The sequence below is a fragment of the Lissotriton vulgaris genome, chromosome 2_2 (assembly GCF_964263255.1).
Source record: "Lissotriton vulgaris chromosome 2_2, aLisVul1.2, whole genome shotgun sequence".
NCBI classification, from domain to species: Eukaryota; Metazoa; Chordata; class Amphibia; order Caudata; family Salamandridae; genus Lissotriton; species Lissotriton vulgaris.
This window is the reverse complement of record NC_141688.1, coordinates 285,675,988-285,693,632: the sequence shown is the minus strand read 5'-3', so window position 1 is coordinate 285,693,632 and position 17,645 is coordinate 285,675,988.

Genomic DNA, 17,645 nt, shown 5'->3' with positions numbered 1-17,645 from the left:
TGTCATGTGTTGTCATGTGGTGTCATGTATCATCATGTGTCATGTGGTGTCATGTGGTGTCATGTGGTGTCATGTGGTATCATGTGGTATCATGTGTTGTCATGTGGTGTCATGTGTCAATTGGTGTCATGTGGTGTCATGTGTCATGTGGTGTCATGTGTTGTCATGTGATTTCATGTCATAATGTGGTGTCATGTATCGGAATGTGGTGTCATTCTCATCAAGTGTCGTCATGTGGTGTCCTGTGTCATGTGGTGTCATGTATCAATTGGTGGAATTTGCAAACAAAACAGGTGATGGACAGAATGTGGATCAATGTCACACATTCACCCCAGTCCAAAGATTTGGGCCCAAATCCATCGTTTTTTTGCACTCCACACCACCCTGGGTTAGACAATGGTGATATGCAAATCAGCTCTGACCCTGTGCCCCATGGGGTGTCATGTGGTGTCAAGTGTCAAGAGTAATGTGGTGTCATTTGTCATGTGGTGTCCTGTGTCATGTGTTGTCATGTGTCATGTCATCATGTGTCATGTGGTGTCATATGTTGTAATGTAATGTCATGTGTCATCATGTCATGTGCCTGCATGTGTCATATGGTGTCATGTGCCATCATGTGTCATGTAATGTGTTGTCATGTGGTGTCATGGTGTCATGTGGTGTCATGTGTCAATTGGTGGTATGTGGTGTCATGTGTCAATTGGTGTCATATGGTGTCATGTGTTGTCATGTGTCATCATGTGTCATGTGTTGTCATTTGTAAGCATTTCTTGTCATGTCATGTGGTGTCATGTTGTGTCATGTAGTGACATGTGTCAATTGGTGTCATGTGGTGTCATGTTGTGGCATGTGTCATGTGGTGTCTTGCAGTATCATGTGTTGTCATGTGGAGTTATGCGTCATCATGTGGTATCATGTGGTGTCATGTGGTGTCATGTGTCAATTGGTGTTATGTGTCATGTGTTGTCATGTGGCATCATATGTCATCATATTTCATGTGTTGTCATCTGTTGTCATGTGGTTTCATGTAGTGTCATATGATGTCATGAATTGTTGTGTGTCATGTTGTGTCATGTGGTGTCATGTGTCATGTGGTGTCATGTGTCATGTGGTGTCATGTGTCATCATGTGTCATATGTCATGTGGTGTTATGTGTTGTCATGTGGTGCCATGTGTCATTATGTGTCATGTGGTGTTATGTGTCATGTGGTGTCATGTGTCATGTGGTGTTGTGTGTCATGTGTCATGTGGTGTCATGTTTTGTCATGTGCCTTCATGTGTCATGTGGTGTCATGTGCCATGTGTCATCATGTGGCATATTTCATTATGTGTTAACATGTGTTGTCATGTAGTGTTATGTGGTGTCATGTATCATCATGTGTCATGTGGTATCATGTGGTGTCATGTGTCAATTGGTGTCATGTGGTGTCATGTGTCATATGGGTTCATGTGATGTCATGTATCATCATGTGTCATCATGTGTCTTCATGTGTCATGTGTTAGTCATGTAGTATCGTGTCATGTGTGATGAGTAATGTGGTGTCATTTGGTGTCATGTGTCATGTGGTATCATGTGTCATGATGTGTCATAGACTGTCATGTGGTGTCATGTGTTGTAATGTGTCATGTGGTGGCATGTGCCATCATGTGTCATGTGGGGTCACTTGGTGTCATGTGTCACGTGGTGTCATGTGGTGTCATGTGGTGTCAAGTGCTATCTGTCATCATGTGTCATATGTCATCATGTGTCATCATGTGTCATGTGTCATCATGTGTTGTCATGTGTCATCATGTGTCATGTGGTGTCATGTGCCATCTGTCATCATGTCATATGTTATCATGTGGTGTCATGTGTCATGTGGTGTCATGTGCCATGTGTCATCATGTGTTGTCATGTGTCATCATGTGTCATGTGGTGTCATGTGCCATCATGTGTCATGTATTGTCATGTGGTGTCATGTGTCATCATGTGTCATGTGTTGTCATGGTTTTTATGTTGTCATGTGATTTCATGTCATAATGTGGTGTCATGTATCGGAATGCGGTGTCATTCTCATCATATGTCATCATGTGGTGTCCTGTGGTGTCATGTGTCAATTGGTGTCATGTGGTGTCATGTGTCATGTGGTGTCATGTGTTGTCATGTTGTGTCAAGTGTCATGAGTCATGTGGTGTCATTTGTCATGTGTTGTCATGTGTCATGTGTCGTCATGTGTCATGTGGTGTCATATGTTGTCATGTAGTGTCATGTGTCATCATGTCATGTGCCTACATGTGTCATCTGGTGTCATGTGATATCATGTATCATGTAATGTGTTGTCATGTGGTGTCGTGTGTCATGTGTCATGTGATCTCATTTGGTGTCGTGTCATGTGGTGTCATGTGGTGTCATGTGGTATCATGTGATGTCCTGTGTCATCATGTGATGTCATGTATTGTCATGTGGTGTCATGTGTCATCATGTTTCTTCATGTGTCATGTGTTAGTCAGGTGGTATCATGTGTCATGTGTGATGAGTAATGTGGTGTCAAGTGTTGTCATGTGTCATGTGGTGTCATGTGGTGTCATGTGTCATATGGTGTCATGTGTCATCATGTCATGTGCCTTTATGTGTCATATGGTGTCATGTGCCATCATGTGTCATGCAATGTGTTGTCATGTGGTGTCGTTTGTCATGTGATCTCATATGGTGTCATGTGCTGTCGTGTCATGTGGTGTCATGTGATGTCCTGTGTCATCATGTGATGTCATGTATTGTCATGTGGTGTCATGTGTCATCATGTGTCTTCATGTGTCATGTGTTAGTCATGTGGTATCATGTGTCATGTGTGATGAGTAATGTGGTGTCATTTGGTGTCATGTGTCATGTGGTGTCATGATGTGTCATGTGTTGTCATGTGTCATGTGGTGTCATGTGTCATATGGTGTCATGTGGTGTCATGTGTCATGTGTCATGATTTGTCATGTGTTGTTATGTGATTTCATGTCATAATGTGGTGTCATGTATTGGAATGTGGTGTCATGTATCATCATGTGTCATGTGGTGTCATGTGGTATCATGTGTTGTCATGTGGTGTCATGTGTCAATTGGTGTCATGTTGTGTCATGTGTTGTCATGTGGTGTCATGTGTCATGTGTTGTCATGTGATTTCATATAATGTGGTGTCATGTATCGGAATGTGGTGTCATTCTCATCAGTTGTCATCATGTGGTGTCCTGGGTCATGTGGTGTCATGTGTCAATTGGTGTCATGTGGTGTCATGTGTAATGTGTTGTCATGTGGTGTCAAGTGTCATGAGTCATGTGGTGTCAATTGTCATGTGGTGTCTTGTGTCATGTGTTGTCATGTGTCATGTGGTGTCATATGTTGTCATGTAGTGTCATGAGTCATCATGTGTCATATGGCGTCATGTGCCATCATGTCATGTAATGTGTTGTCATGTGTTGTCATGTGTCATGTGTCATGTGATCTCATTTGGTGTCATGTGATGTCATGTGTTGCCATGTGATGTCATGTATTGTCATGTGGTGTCATGGGATGTCAAGTGTCATCATGTGTCATCATGTGTCATGTGTTAGTCATGTGGTTTCATGTGTCATGTGTGATGAGTAATGTGGTGCCATTTGGTGTCATGTGTCATGTGGTGTCATACGGTATCATGTGTTGTCATGTGGTGTGATGTGTCATCATGTGTCATGTGTTGTCATGTGGTGTCATGTGTCATGTGGTGTCATGTGCCATCATCTGTCATGTGGTGTCATGTGGTGTCAAGTGGTGTCATGTGTCATATGGTGTTGTGTGCCATGTGTCAACATGTGTTGTCATGTGTCGTCATGTGTTGTCATGTCTTGTCATGTGTAATGTGGTGTCATGTGCCATGTGTCGTCATGTGTTGTCATGTGTCATGTGGTGTCATGTGCCGTCATGTTTCGTCATGTGATAGCATGTATTGTCATGTGGTGTCATGTGTCATCATGTGTCATGTGGGGTCATGTGGTGTCATGTGTTGTCATGTATCATCATGTGTCATGTGGTGTCATGTGGTGTCATGTGTCATGTGGTGTCATGTGTCATGTGGTGTCATGTGTCATGTGGTGTTGTGTGCCCTGTGTCATCATGTGTCATGTGTCATCATGTGTCATTTATTTATTTATTTATTTATTTATTTTAGCGATTTCTACCGCGCCTGGTGACCCAAGGGCATCCCCGCGCTATGTAACTTGAACCTATTGAGAGGGGAGGTAGCCGAAGGGTGTTATTTGGGAAACAAATGGGTCTTAAGTTTTTTGCGGAACGCAAGGAAATTGGATTCCAGTCTGAGGGCGCGAGGGAGTGCGTTCCAGCCTTTGGCTGCCTGAACGGAGAATTGACGGCCTCCTGTGCGGACTTTTTTAAATCTGGGAATGAGGACTAGATTCTCATTTTGAGATCGTAGCGATCTGGTTGCTGTATAGGGTGTGATCATTTTGCTAAGGATCGCTGGGCCAGAACCGTTGTAAAGCTTGTGTGTGGTACACATTGCTTTAAAGTGCACCCTTTGGCGAACAGGGAGCCAATGCAGGGTTTTAAGGGCTGGCTTGGCGGATGTTCTGGAGGGGGTGTTGGTGATCATGCGTGCTGCCGCATTCTGTGTCCGCTGGAGTTTCGTGATGGTAGCCTCGGGAGCTCCCAAATAGACCAGATTGCTGTAATCTAAACGGGACAGCACTAGGCCCTGGATAAGGAGCTTTCTGGACATAGGAGGGAGTAGGGACAGGATTTTACGAGTCGTACGCATGAGCCCAAAACATGTGCCCGAGGTTTTGGTTGCCTGGGTCTTCATCGTAAGTTGTGGCTTTAGCCACACCCCGAGTGTCTTGATTTCAGATTTGGGGAGGGGAATTTCACCGAACACATCAGGCCATATCGTGGGAGGGATAGTTGCCCATTGCTTACCGAGTAACATTACCTCTGTCTTGGTCCCATTCAGTTTCAATGATGATTCGTTCATCCAATTGTGGATGTTTATGAGGCAGTTAGTCAGGTTTTCAGGGTGGTCAGTCAGCTGGGACAGGGAGACGACTAGTTGGGTGTCATCGGCGTAACTCACCATTTTGATGTTAAATGGTGTTACCACGTCCTCGAGGGGGGCCATATAGACATTAAAAAGCGTGGGGCTTAGGGAAGAGCCCTGTGGGACGCCGCTAGTGAGTGGGAGGGTGGATGAGTGGTGGCTGTCATCCCATACTTGAAAGGTGCGTCCTGTAAGATAGGATTCGATCCATTTGATAGCTGTCCCGGTAAGTCCTGCATTTGCCAGTCTGCTCAGAAGGACACGGTGGTTGACCGTATCGAAGGCTGCACTTAGATCCAGGAGGATCACTGCCACTGATCCTCCTGAATCTAGTAAGCCCCTTGCCTCTTCAATCACCGCAAGCAGTGCGGTGTCCGTTCCGTGGCCTGGGCGAAATCCGGTTTGGGATTGTGTAGGAAGGTGGCTACCTGACTATGGTTACCCCAGATTTTTTGCCTTGTGTTTAGCTGGTTTTCGACTTAGTTGGCCTGGTTCCCTGCTAATCAGGGCCCCAGGCTATCTGCTCTCTCTGTAAAATGGATTCCATGTACCCTAGGTGCATAACTAGATTGGCTTGGGTCACCTTATCAGCCCCTGTACAGAGCACTATAGGTGCCCAGGGCATAGGTGCATCCAAGGCCTACCAGGGGCTGCAGCATATCTTTTGCCACCCCTGGCTGGCTATCTAAAATTGACACAACTGGCTGATCACTCAGCTGGGGCAAGGTGGTGTAATCACCCCTTGCTTAGATATAGTATGCCTATATCTAAACCTATCTGGACACATATAAACCTGTGAGTCACTCCTATGGAAGGCCTCATCAATCCTGGAGGCAGAGTGCGTGGTTTTATGTGAGATGGAGCTCTGGCATGAGCTGAGCCTGTCTGCAGCTGTCGGGAACAACTCCCTAAGCTGATCCGGGATAATGCCATACCATATACTCTTAAGCGCCTTATAATCCTCGCGGTTATATAGCAACTTTGGTTTGGCTTTATCAAAACATGTCGTGTAAGGTGTCATACGAATTGGAATACTACCCCCTCGCCAGTTCTGGCGACGGGGGTAGCATTCCACCCTTCTAGAGGGAGAAGACATGTTACTTTACTGAAACGCGGTTGATTTAAAATGAGCCTCAGATCCACAAAATGGATGCCCCTGCCACAGACACGGGTCTGGCCTCCTGCTGCTGACCGAAACCCGGCAGAGGAGGCCTGGACAAAGAGTTTCCTGTCACAGGGCGGTGTCAAACCACCCCAGACAGGAGATAGTGGATTGGAGTAGGGAGGTTTCAAAGAAACCAGACACTGCCTGGGGAGCACAAGGCTGCCCCTTGCAGGATCCGGCCAAACCGGTTCTGGGGCCTCCCAGCCCCTGTCCCAGCGCGGCCAGGATCAAAGGAGAGGGGTGTAACCACCCCCTTCCTGGGTCCCACCCATAGGAGGGGACCTAGCAGGATGTCCAACCCCCCAGATTCGAATAAGAGGGGGAGCAGTCCCAACGGACCTCAGATCATCCTGAAGAAACATAAGAAACGAATTCTGGACCTTTCGACTTTCTACACGACGTGAGAAGATTGAAGAATCTCCCTTGTGGTCAAGGAGTGACCACCCTGTGCGAACAGGTACCATCCAGCCCTCGACCCTTGCTTTGTTGCAGTTCCCGCCGGAACTCGAGCGACAGAGATCGACGAGATCAAGCTTGCCTGCCTTCTACCTGCCCGATCCACAGTCCCTGCAGAGCTGAGACCCGTGGAGGCGACCGGAAGCGTGGGGCACGCCATCTTGAAAAGGCCACGAGACGCTGACCGTGCAGCCCACGAGTGACCCTCGAAGCTGTACACCGGGGTTTGAGAAGCCCCAGCCCCGCGCTCCACTTGCACCAAAGCTCACCCCTCCACACTCGACGAGTGCTGCGTGGGGCCCTTCTGCCTGTGTGTGCTCGACGCGTTGGCCCGGTCACTTGCCAGCTGGCTTGTGGCCCCTGTGCCGACGAAAACTGAAATACGACTTGCTTTTCTGGTTGCTCCAGATCTGCACCAGCTCCTGTGAAAAGGAGCCCCCACTCTGACCCTCCTGGTTCGAGTGATAAGCAATCTCCCGGTTCTGCGTGGATTGCTTTTGCCAAGTGCTGTTTGCTGCAATCTTGAAGCCGACGGTGCTGACGGCGAGAGCCTACGTGGGACAGATCGTGACCTGCTCCTGGACGTCGCAGATGCCCCAGAGCCCACGTGACAGCGGAGAGAAGCCTATCGACAACCGCCTGATTGCACCCGACATTGCCTGGTTCCGTCCTGGTTCCACCCTGGTCACTGCTGAGTGACCCAGACTCTGTCCCCTCTGCTTTCAGGTACTTTTCTACTTCGATCCACCCTTGGATCGCACCGGACACTTCTGCTTCACAGCGCCTGCAGCTGCAACAGCTTCAAGCACCAAGAACCTGCGTGACAGAACCCGACGCCACTTCGACCCTGTGCACCCACGGCCTGTGGGTGAGGTAACTTTGCAACGCCGGTGTCCTTACACTGGTACACACCTCTAGGGTCTGTGTCTAAAGTTTTGTGTTCCTAGGTTCAGCGGAAGTATCATTTAATTCACTTTATCCAACTTTTACGCACCATTGACTTTGCATTGGTGCGCGCCGCACTTTCCGTGCTGCACCCGTCTCCTGTGGGCTACTCCCGACTTCATCATTGCTAGTCCTGACTGCTCCCAGCGAATCTCTAGGCCCTAGGCCTAACCACTGTTCGATAAGTGTTCCTTATACCACTTTTTTAGTATATGGTCTGAGTGGCCACCCGCCCTCATCCATAATTGTGCAACTTTATATGTTTTACTGTGCTTTTGATTTAACGCTTGTGCCCCTTTCCTCATAAAGAGTACTGGGGAGTAATTTAGAAATAAATACATATATTTTTACAATATATACTTGTGTGGTGTCCTTTCATTTGATTACAGGATTGTATGTGGTAAAACAGCTCGCTTAACACGACCTCTTAAGTTAAGCCTTTAAGGCTGCTTAGTCCATGCTACCACTAGGATAGCTTGTCTAACAAGGTTGACTTACAACCTGACATCTTTGGGGTTTGCTTGGACTGATAACCAGTGGTTCCAGAATTGGAAACACTACCTATCAGGCCAACTTCTCACATTGGTGTGCAGCGGTGCGGATTTGAGCTTGCTGTTTGTTTTACCATTGCAATCTTTATCAAATTGAAAGATCACATCAAGTACCTCTAGGTACATATAAATCAAAAGCTTAGCATATTAAGTTCTACTGAACTTAGTAGTTGTAGATTAAAGGGATTAGCACACCCTGACTACAACTCACTAGCAAGGTACAGTAGGAAACCACTTAGTGTAGGTAAGTGCATCACTTACACCTCACTAGCAGTCATGTCTGATACAGGTAGAGCCTCAGGCTCTGCTCCTGTAATAGTTGATCCTATAGGGACAACATCCAGATATGACAACCTTAGCCACAAAGACCTGAGTGCCTTGTGCACAGCCAGGGGGCTAAAAAGGGGCAGAGGCCCTACCATTCCTTCCCTAATAGCTATCCTAGAAAAGGATGACTTAGATAAGGTGAGTCAGGCTCCCTTAGATTCAGGTGAAGGGATAAACTCCCCTGAGAGTGAGAATCTTCCAGAAGAAGAGGAGGAGGAAGAGGAAGAGGAAGGCTCAGATTTAGAAGAGCCTGAAGATCAGGATCAGAGGGTGAACCAGGTACAGGTTGCCAGGCTTAACCAGGCCAACCTGGACCTACATGAGAATGGAGAGGGCCAGCACCACTCCAGATCTCATAACCAAATTCTCCCAGGTAACAGGAGGGTGAGATCTCAATCAAGGGACTCTCATCTTTCTAGTGCCTCAAGAGAATCTCAAAGAGGGATGACTCCCTCCCAGAAAAAAGAGCATAGGGCCAGGATGAGGGCTGTCCAACTCCAAATAGAAAGGGAAGAGGTAGCCTTGGCTCAAGCTAAACTTGCTTTAGCAAGAGAAAGAAAATTGTGTGGCTTAGATGCCACTGGTGGCAGCAAAATTCCTAAAGAGAAACCCAGGTCCTATGATAGTAGAAACCTGACAAAGATTGTGCCCCCCTACAAGGAAGGGGATGACATCCACAAATGGATGACTGCTCTGGAGAGAGCCTGCATGGTACAGCAGGTTCCCGAGGAACAGTGGGCAGCAATCTTATTGTAGGAAGGTGGCTACCTGACTATGGTTACCCCAGATTTTTTTGCCCTGTGTTTAGCTGGTTTTCGACTTAGTTGGCCTGGTTCCCTGCTAATCAGGGCCCCAGGCTATCTGCTCTCTCTGTAAAATGGATTCCATGTACCCTAGGTGCATAACTAGATTGGCTTGGGTCACCTTATCAGCCCCTGTACAGAGCACTATAGGTGCCCAGGGCATAGGTGCATCCAAGGCCTACCAGGGGCTGCAGCATATCTTTTGCCACCCCTGGCTGGCTATCTAAATTGACACAACTGGCTGATCACTCAGCTGGGGCAAGTGGGTGTAATCACCCCTTGCTTAGATATAGTATACCTATATCTAAGCCTATATCTGGACACATATATAGCCTGTAAGCCACTCCTATGGAAGGCCTCATCAATCCTGGAGGCAGAGTGCGTGGTTTTATGTGAGATGGTGCTCTGGCATGAGCTGAGCCTGTCTGTAGCTGTCGGGAACAACTCCCTAAGCTGATCCGGGATAATGCCAAACCATATACTATTAAGTGCATTATAATCCTCGCGGTTATATGTTAACTTTGGTTTGGCTTTATCAAAACATGTCGTGTAAGGTGTCATACGAATTGGAATACTACCCCCTCGCCAGTCCTGGCGACGGGGGTAGCATTCCACCCCTCTAGAGGGGACGACATGTTACTTTTGCTAAAATGCGGTTGATTTTTAAAAGAGCCTCAGATCCACAAAATGGATGCTTCTGCCACAGACACATGTCTGACCTCCTGCTGCTGACCGAAACTCAGCAGAGGAGGCCTGGACAAAGGATTTCCTGTCACAGGGAGGTGTGACACCACCCCAGACAGGAGATAGTGGATTGTAGCAGGGAGGTTTGAATGAAACCAGACAGTGCCTGGGGAGCACAAGGCTTCCCCTTGCATAATCCTGTCAAACCGGTTCTGGGGCAGCCCAGCCCCAGCTCCAGTGAGACCTGGACAAAGGAAAGGGGGTGTAACCACCCCCCTTCCTGGTCCCACCCATAGGGGAGGGACCTAGCAGGAGATCCACCCCTCAGATTGGAATAAGAGGGGGAGCAGTGCCAATGCAACTCAGATCATCCTGAAATCAACTTTAAACTAAGAAGACGACTGGACTTCGACATTCTGATGACAGAAGACTGAAGAGCATCTCCCTTGTGGCCTAGGAGGGGCCACCCTGTGAACACAGGCATCACCCAGCACCTCGACGTCTGCTTTGCCGCCGCCTCCCGCCGGAGTCCGAGTGCAAAGCCTGACAAGACCCAGCTTCCCAGACTTCTCCCAGCCCGATCCACAGTCCTTGCAAAGAAGGGACCCGTGGAGGCACCGAGAGACGTGGGAGCGGCCATCTTGAAAGACCCCCGAGACGCTGACTGCGCAGCACCCGAGGCACCCTCGACTCTGTGCTTTAGGGTTTGGGAAGCCCCACAACCGAGCAGCATTTGCACCAAAGACCAGCCCTCCAGCATCTCCACGATCTGCGTGGGGCCCTTTTGCTTTTTGCCACTCGACTCGCCATCCCGGCCGCTTGTCACGTGGTCAGCGGCCATCTTGGCGACGAAACCTACAATTTACACTGTGGGTCTGGTTGCTCCAGACCTGCCCTCGCTCCTGTAGAAAGGAGTACCCGCTCTGACCTTGCTGGTCCGAGTAATAAGCCTTTTTCACTTTCCCCGTGGCTTGCGTTAGCCAAGGCTTGTTTGCTTCAATCGAGTTGCCGACACCGCCATCAGCTAGAGCTTTCGAGGGACAGCTCGTGATCGACTCCTGGACGTCCTTGACCTCTTCGTGTCCACGTGGCTGCAGAGAGAATCAACCCCTGATCACCTGTTTGCACCCGACTTTGCCTGGTTCCAATCTGGTTCCACGGTGGTCACTGGTCAGTGACTTTGAACATTGTCCCCTCTGCTTTCAGGTCTTCACCACTTCAGATCCACCCTTGGATCCACCGGACACTTCTGCTTCACAGCGCCTGCAGCTGCAACAGCTTCAAGCACCAAGAACCTGCGTGACAGAACCCGACGCCACTTCGACCCTGTGCACCCACGGCCTGTGGGTGAGGTAACTTTGCAACGCCGGTGTCTATACACTGGTACACACCTCTAGGGTCTGTGTCTAAAGTTTTGTGTTCCTAGGTTCAGCGGAAGTATCTTTTAATTCACTTTAACTGACTTTTACGCACCACTGACAGTGCATTGGTGCGCGCCGCACTTTCCGTGCTGCACCCGTCTCCTGTGGGCTACTCCCGACTTCTTCATTGCTTGTCCTGACTGCTCCCAGCGAATCTCTAGGCCCTAGGCCTAACCATTGTTCGATAAGTGTTACTTATACCACTTTTTTAATATATGGTCTGAGTGGCCACCCGCCCTCATCCATAAACGTGCAACTTTATATGTGTAACAGTGCTTTTGATTTAACGCTTGTGCCCCCTTTCCTCATAAAGAGTACTGGGGAGTAATTTAGAAATAAATACATATATTTTTATAATATATACTTGTGTGGTGTCCTTTCATTTGATTACAGGATTGTATGTGGTAAAACAGCTCGCTTAACACGACCTCTTAAGTTAAGCCTTTAAGGCTGCTTAGTCCATGCTACCACTAGGATAGCTTGTCTACAAGGTTGACTTACAACCTGACATCTTTGGGGTTTGTTTGGACTGATACCCAGTGGTTCCAGAATTGGAAACACTACATATCAGGCCAACTTCTCACATTGGTGGCAGCGGTGGGATTTGAGCTTGCTGTTTGTTTTACCATTGCAATCTTTATATCAAATTGAAAGATCACATCAAGTACCTCTAGGTACATATAAATCAAAAGCTTAGCATATTAAGTTCTACTGAACTTAGTAGTTGTAGATTAAAGGGATTAGCACACCCTGACTACAACTCACTAGCAAGGTACAGTAGGAAAACACTCAGTGTAGGTAAGTGCATCACTTACACCTCACTAGCAGTCATGTCTGATACAGGTAGAGCCTCAGGCTCTGCTCCTGTAATAGTTGATCCTATAGGGACAACATCCAGATATGACAACCTTAGCCACAAAGACCTGAGTGCCTTGTGCACAGCCAGGGGGCTAAAAAGGGGCAGAGGCCCTACCATTCCTTCCCTAATAGCTATCCTAGAAAAGGATGACTTAGATAAGGTGAGTCAGGCTCCCTTAGATTCAGGTGAAGGGATAAACTCCCCTGAGAATGAGGATCTTCCAGATGATGATGCAGTAGAGGAGGAAGAGGAAGAGGAAGGCTCTGATTTAGAAGAGCCTGAAGATCAGGATCAGCAGGGAAACCAGGTACAGGTTGCCAGCCTTAACCAGGCCAACTTGGACCTACATGGGAATGGGGAGGGCCAGCACCACCCCAGATCTCATAACCAAATTCTCCCAGGTAATAGGAGGGAGAGGTCTCTATCAGGGGACTCTCACCTTTCTAGTGCCTCAAGAGAATCTCAAAGAGGGATGACTTCCTCCCAGAGAAAAGAGCATAGGGCCAGAATGAGGGCTGTCCAACTCCAGATAGAGAGGGAAGAGGTAGCCCTGGCTCAAGCTAAGCTTACCTTGGAACAAGCTAAACTTACCTTGGCAAGGGAGAAAAAAATAAGTGGCTTAGATGCCACTGGTGGCAGCAAAATTCCTAAAGAGAAACCCAGGTCCTATGATAGTAGAAACCTGACAAAGATTGTGCCCCCCTATCAGGAAGGGGATGACATCCACAAATGGATGACTGCTCTGGAGAGAGCCTGCATGGTACAGCAGGTTCCTGAGGAACAGTGGGCAGCAATCTTATGGTACTCCTTTTCAGAGAAAGGGAGGGATAGGCTCCTCACTGTCAGACATGAGGATGCCAGCAATTACAAAGTCCTGAAGAGTGTCCTAATAGATGGGTTTGGCTTAACCACTGAACAGTACAGGTTAAAGTTCAGAGATACCCAGAAGACACAGACTCAGGACTGGACTGATTTTGTTGATTGTGCAACTAAGGCTCTGGAGGGTTGGCTAAATGGCAGCAAAGTACATGACTTCACAGGATTGTATAATTTGATTATGAGGGAGCAGATCCTAAGTAATTGTCAGAACCAGCTCTTACACCAGCACCTGGTGGACTCAGATTTGACCTCTCCCCAAGAATTGGGAAAGAGGGCAGATAAGTGGGTCAGAACCAGGATTAGGCCTAAGAATCAGGACAATAACCAGAAGAAGGAGTCTACCAAGCCTCAAGATAAGGGTGGGGATAAAAGTAAAGAAAACACTTCCCCAGGGCCCCAAAACTCCAAGAAGGGGGGTGGGTCCCAAGACACTTCATCAACTGAGAAAAAGCCTTATTGTCATGCCTGTAAACAGGTTGGGCATTACAAAACAGACAGGTGTTGTCCCAAGAATGGCAATAAAGAAAACATACCTCCAAAGCCAGCTCCAACACCTCCTGTTACTGTCAGCAGTAATCCCCCAGGAAGTGGGAGCACACCCAGGAATCTGGGTGGGTTTACTTTTGGAGCCCAGGAGGACCCTGGCCTATCCAGGTCCCCATCCCCAAATGATCTTGTTTATGAGACTGGCATGGGGTTTGCCAACTTCTCTGTTTGCCCAAATACCTTGAGCAAATATAGACAAGAACCCATAATCAATGGTTTGAAAGTTGAAGCTTTCAGAGACACAGGGGCTAGCATCACCATGGTGGCTGACTGTATAGTCCCCTCTAAGCAACTTTTACCTGGTGCCAGATACCAGGTAACAAACATTGATGGCATCCAAACAAATCATCCCATGGCAGTAGTAAGTCTCAGCTGGGGAGGTGTCATTGGCCCAAAGAGAGTGGCAGTGTCACCAAACTTGCCTGTAGACTGTCTACTGGGTAATGATTTGGAAATCTCAGCCTGGGCTGAGGTTGAACAGGAAATCCATTCTAGAATGGTAAACTCCAATGGAAAGGTTAGTGGGGCTGTACTGGCTATAGCCCCAATTCAAGATGTCCTTCCTGAAAGGGTTGGTAGGGCTGAGCAACTCTCTGCCCCATCTTTACCAGAAGCTCTTCCAAAACAGAATAGCAAAGCTGTTATGATAACAGCAGAAACCCAAACTGAGTCTCCTCCTGAAAAGGTTGGTGGGGCTGTGATGGCCACAGCCCAAACTCAAACAGATATGTGTGTTGTGAAGCCTGAAATGATGGATCACTCCACCCAAACTGAGAGCATGGAGGAGGAAGAGAAATCTCCCCCTCACCAGACAGTAGGACAGGATCAGCCTCCTCAGGGAACTGATCTTACCCCTGATGAAGGAACTGCCCCAGAGGTTGTTAGGCCTGGCCTGGCAGAGCCTCTGATGGCAGTGGACCCTTCTCAGGTGGGATCCAGTCTGGAGCAGGTAACCTGCCCCTCTCTACCTTGCCTCAGTCAGCCCAGGGCTGCAGAGGACAAGAAGGACAGTGAGACCCAGAGGGCCCCCTGTCAAATAAAGCACCCCCATCAACAGATTAGGGGCACCAAAACTAGTAGGCCTAGTAAGGTGAAAACTTTAAAAACTCCTGAGGGAGCCCCCTTAAAAACAGTTAGGGACCTCCCACAGATGGATTCTGTTGGGCACAGCCAAACCTGGGACCCAAAGGGCCCAAACCTGAACTGTCCCTCCAGCAAGCCAAACAGAGGGACCCAGCCTCCAGCTTTAGGTAGCCAGAGGTTGACCCTGAGAGCTCAGTGCAACTCAGTTGAAGAAAGAAAGGCACACATGGTGGAAGATAATTGGAGGAAGTTGAGCCCAAAAATAGTGGAGCCTCACTTCAATACTCCATATCCAAACCAGCCTTTAACTTTGCATAAACACACCCAAGGTAGTGATTCCCTATGGTGGAGACCCTCTAATACCCCTAGGGTGAGGGACTGCTTAGTGGACCATGAGACAGGGGGTACCCATGCTAGTGCAGGTACTTCCTTATATGGCCACTCAGGCAATAAAGGCTTACCTGGCCAAGGATAGCCTTATCTCCTTTCGTTTGGGGGGGGGTTATGTAGGAAGGTGGCTACCTGACTATGGTTACCCCAGATTTTTTTGCCCTGTGTTTAGCTGGTTTTCGACTTAGTTGGCCTGGTTCCCTGCTAATCAGGGCCCCAGGCTATCTGCTCTCTCTGTAAAATGGATTCCATGTACCCTAGGTGCATAACTAGATTGGCTTGGGTCACCTTATCAGCCCCTGTACAGAGCACTATAGGTGCCCAGGGCATAGGTGCATCCAAGGCCTACCAGGGGCTGCAGCATATCTTTTGCCACCCCTGGCTGGCTATCTAAATTGACACAACTGGCTGATCACTCAGCTGGGGCAAGTGGGTGTAATCACCCCTTGCTTAGATATAGTATACCTATATCTAAGCCTATATCTGGACACATATATAGCCTGTAAGCCACTCCTATGGAAGGCCTCATCAATCCTGGAGGCAGAGTGCGTGGTTTTATGTGAGATGGTGCTCTGGCATGAGCTGAGCCTGTCTGTAGCTGTCGGGAACAACTCCCTAAGCTGATCCGGGATAATGCCAAACCATATACTATTAAGTGCATTATAATCCTCGCGGTTATATGTTAACTTTGGTTTGGCTTTATCAAAACATGTCGTGTAAGGTGTCATACGAATTGGAATACTACCCCCTCGCCAGTCCTGGCGACGGGGGTAGCATTCCACCCCTCTAGAGGGGACGACATGTTACTTTTGCTAAAATGCGGTTGATTTTTAAAAGAGCCTCAGATCCACAAAATGGATGCTTCTGCCACAGACACATGTCTGACCTCCTGCTGCTGACCGAAACTCAGCAGAGGAGGCCTGGACAAAGGATTTCCTGTCACAGGGAGGTGTGACACCACCCCAGACAGGAGATAGTGGATTGTAGCAGGGAGGTTTGAATGAAACCAGACAGTGCCTGGGGAGCACAAGGCTTCCCCTTGCATAATCCTGTCAAACCGGTTCTGGGGCAGCCCAGCCCCAGCTCCAGTGAGACCTGGACAAAGGAAAGGGGGTGTAACCACCCCCCTTCCTGGTCCCACCCATAGGGGAGGGACCTAGCAGGAGATCCACCCCTCAGATTGGAATAAGAGGGGGAGCAGTGCCAATGCAACTCAGATCATCCTGAAATCAACTTTAAACTAAGAAGACGACTGGACTTCGACATTCTGATGACAGAAGACTGAAGAGCATCTCCCTTGTGGCCTAGGAGGGGCCACCCTGTGAACACAGGCATCACCCAGCACCTCGACGTCTGCTTTGCCGCCGCCTCCCGCCGGAGTCCGAGTGCAAAGCCTGACAAGACCCAGCTTCCCAGACTTCTCCCAGCCCGATCCACAGTCCTTGCAAAGAAGGGACCCGTGGAGGCACCGAGAGACGTGGGAGCGGCCATCTTGAAAGACCCCCGAGACGCTGACTGCGCAGCACCCGAGGCACCCTCGACTCTGTGCTTTAGGGTTTGGGAAGCCCCACAACCGAGCAGCATTTGCACCAAAGACCAGCCCTCCAGCATCTCCACGATCTGCGTGGGGCCCTTTTGCTTTTTGCCACTCGACTCGCCATCCCGGCCGCTTGTCACGTGGTCAGCGGCCATCTTGGCGACGAAACCTACAATTTACACTGTGGGTCTGGTTGCTCCAGACCTGCCCTCGCTCCTGTAGAAAGGAGTACCCGCTCTGACCTTGCTGGTCCGAGTAATAAGCCTTTTTCACTTTCCCCGTGGCTTGCGTTAGCCAAGGCTTGTTTGCTTCAATCGAGTTGCCGACACCGCCATCAGCTAAAGCTTTCGAGGGACAGCTCGTGATCGACTCCTGGACGTCCTTGACCTCTTCGTGTCCACGTGGCTGCAGAGAGAATCAACCCCTGATCACCTGTTTGCACCCGACTTTGCCTGGTTCCAATCTGGTTCCACGGTGGTCACTGGTCAGTGACTTTGAACATTGTCCCCTCTGCTTTCAGGTCTTCACCACTTCAGATCCACCCTTGGATCCACCGGACACTTCTGCTTCACAGCGCCTGCAGCTGCAACAGCTTCAAGCACCAAGAACCTGCGTGACAGAACCCGACGCCACTTCGACCCTGTGCACCCACGGCCTGTGGGTGAGGTAACTTTGCAACGCCGGTGTCTATACACTGGTACACACCTCTAGGGTCTGTGTCTAAAGTTTTGTGTTCCTAGGTTCAGCGGAAGTATCTTTTAATTCACTTTAACTGACTTTTACGCACCACTGACAGTGCATTGGTGCGCGCCGCACTTTCCGTGCTGCACCCGTCTCCTGTGGGCTACTCCCGACTTCTTCATTGCTTGTCCTGACTGCTCCCAGCGAATCTCTAGGCCCTAGGCCTAACCATTGTTCGATAAGTGTTACTTATACCACTTTTTT